The sequence below is a fragment of the Austrofundulus limnaeus genome, unplaced genomic scaffold (genome assembly GCF_001266775.1).
Source record: "Austrofundulus limnaeus strain Quisiro unplaced genomic scaffold, Austrofundulus_limnaeus-1.0 Scaffold777, whole genome shotgun sequence".
In the NCBI taxonomy this organism is placed as follows: Eukaryota; Metazoa; Chordata; class Actinopteri; order Cyprinodontiformes; family Rivulidae; genus Austrofundulus; species Austrofundulus limnaeus.
The window spans coordinates 126,613-129,271 of record NW_013953179.1 but is presented as its reverse complement, the minus strand read 5'-3'; the positions used below and the strand labels follow the sequence as shown (position 1 = coordinate 129,271).

The 2,659-nt window shown below is 38.9% G+C and overlaps 1 protein-coding gene across 1 annotated transcript in view; it reads right to left on the bottom strand.

Moving 5' to 3' along the window:
- Positions 1-1,640, bottom strand: part of cttn (cortactin) — a gene marked incomplete at its 3' end in the record, with an annotated part of 18,878 nt that extends 17,238 nt beyond the window's left edge. Inside the window, 1 exon segment of the mRNA XM_014028537.1 lies at positions 1,482-1,640.
- Between the last annotated feature and the right edge of the window lie 1,019 nt (positions 1,641-2,659).

Genomic DNA, 2,659 nt, shown 5'->3' with positions numbered 1-2,659 from the left:
GGTTTGTTTTAAATGTTGGACATGTTTTAAAGAAATACTTACAAAACAAACAATATAATTTATTGTGATAAAGTTTGAGACTATTTATCACCCCTAAATAAGCAGAAAACACATTAGTAATGATAATAAACACCAGACTTTACTCTGTTGGCTTTAAATAAAGATAATTATTTAATGAGACAAACTGTGGTTTATTATAAACTCTAACAAGTCTTTTAATATTTATGAATAATAATATGAGACTGTAAACACACCTGTTGTCCTGAGCTTTATGTTAGAGTGACAAACAAAGATTAAATTAAATTAAAWCTCAGATTAATTTCCAACTAGTTTGTCCAGAAATTAGTCAGGATTTAGAAAAATAAATTTTAATGAAGTACCTGATCAGYCAACACTGAATATGAAACTGGATTAAAACAGGGATTTTTACAGATTATTTAATCCTGTCGTAGCAGAGTGTGATAATATTAATATTTACTCATATTTTGATTTGAATAAAAAMCTCTGACAGGACAGGTGATGGAGGTAAACACCAGGTGTTAGGTTTTATTATGTTTAACTCATTAAACTAACCTCTGTATTTAATGACGTGATGCTCCTTAAACACAAAGTTTAAATTAAATCTTTATATTGTTTCACATAAATCAGTTTTCTGCATCAGCTGATGTTTGTTTATCAGGATGAAGATCAGCTGAGGCTCGTTTTTACTCTGTGTGTGTGTCTGTGTGTGTGTGTCTGTGTCTGTGTGTGTGTGTCTGTGTGTGTGTGTCTGTGTGTGTTCAGACATGAAGAAAAGTGTTTCTAGTTTCTGTGTGTGTGTGTGTGTGTGTCTGTGTGTGTGTGTCTGTGTGTGTTCAGACATGAAGAAAAGTGTTTCTAGTTTCTGTGTGTGTGTGTGTGTGTGTGTGTGTGTGTGTGTCTCTGACATATAATTATTCTGGACCTCTTTCTTTCTTTCTTTCTTTATTTATTGTCTCCAGTCTGAAGTGCTGACTCAGCGGTTTGTGGAAGCAGCAACATGTGTTCAGTTTCCTTCAGTTCGGTTCGGCTCGGYTCTGCTGACCCGTCTTCAGACCAGGAAGCAGCAGAACCCCACCCCGTCAGTCCAGGTGGGACAGGAAGTTTACTGGTAACACTGGRCCCACAGCAAACATTTAACCCTTTAATGTCCCTGAAGCTGCTGGTTTGTTTCAGAACCAGCTCAGGAAGAGAAACTGGACCTGCAGCAAATAAACCCTGAATTTAAGCTCAGTTTGAGGTTTCAGAACTGAACCAGGTCCAACATGACGTCATATAAACCCCTCATTCAGGCCTGATGCCTCAGGGACCAGGTTCAGATGGAAACAGTGGTTCTGGACCAGTCTGGTTCTGGTATTTCCTGGGTCAGTGGCGTTTTCTCTTCCAGTTAGCTTAGCGAGCTAAAGCTAGGTTCGGGAATGAACGGGGCTCGCGCGTTTCGTGTGATGATGTGGGTCACTCACCGTCCGCCACACAACGGTACCTCGGTCCGGCTGAGCGGCAGGATCCACAGCGGTGGTCTCGGTTCGGTCGCAGCCCCGCTCTGACACGCGAACGGTCCGGGAATGCTTCGACTCTCCGCGGCTTCCGGCTCTCCCAAATCCCGATCCGCCCGTGACGTCACGAGGGGGCGTGTCTCTGCAGCGTGGAGCACGGAGCTTCAGCCGGGCCGTTTTAACTTTATTTATCATTTCTGAGCTGGTTCGGCAGCTTGAAGCAGTTTACAAAGTTTATTAAGAGGTTTGTGAGAATTATCCAGTCAGTGGAACAGGACAGGGATACATTCAGATATATTTTTATTTATTGTGATTAAATTAACTTTATGTGTTAGATCCAGGGTCTGCAGCTTTTATGATCCAAACAATCATTTCTGCTCCTTTTCTCACTGTTAACATGTGTCCAGAGCTGCAAAACAAGCTACARCTGGGATTATCAACTGCTGGTCCGTGAGCCTTTTCAAGGCCTTTTCAGAAACCTTTATAGCCAGTGGAGGTTAAAAAATATACTGTTAATTTTATTATTTACTATTATTTTTACACATCAGGACAAATGAAAAGACCATATTCATGTAAACAATGAAAATATCAGTTTATAATAAATTGTGTAAAAACTAGTACAACTGAATTATTCAGGTACATTTTTTACCAGGTTCTTTAAAAGTAATTCTGATGGAWTTGATTATAAAAGTTGGATCACCTACATAACAGACTAACATGTTTTACATTTTGTGTTAGTARTGATCTGCTGTTACACTTTAATTTCCCCTCCACACGACAATGAAGGCTGTTTCTACTCTATTTCAATCCTGTCAGAAATAAATTTAAAAAAATGAAAAAACTGTGGTTGTTTGCATTAGGTGATATTTTTTGTTTATATTAGTTATTTAATCATCATATATTCAAAATAATTACACAATTGTTAGAAGACAACTGTTATCTGTTAAAAAGAAAATCCTAATGTGCATCATCTATAAAATACACTTCAGATTAAAACAAAAAAGGTTTTCTCCTCCCTTCCGCCAGCGGTCACTCTTTCAGAGATGAGGATGTTCTCATTCTTGATAGGGAGGAATCAACCTACTTCACATACGGGGGGCAATATTATAGGCAGAAACATGGGTGTGCCATGGGATCCCCAGTTT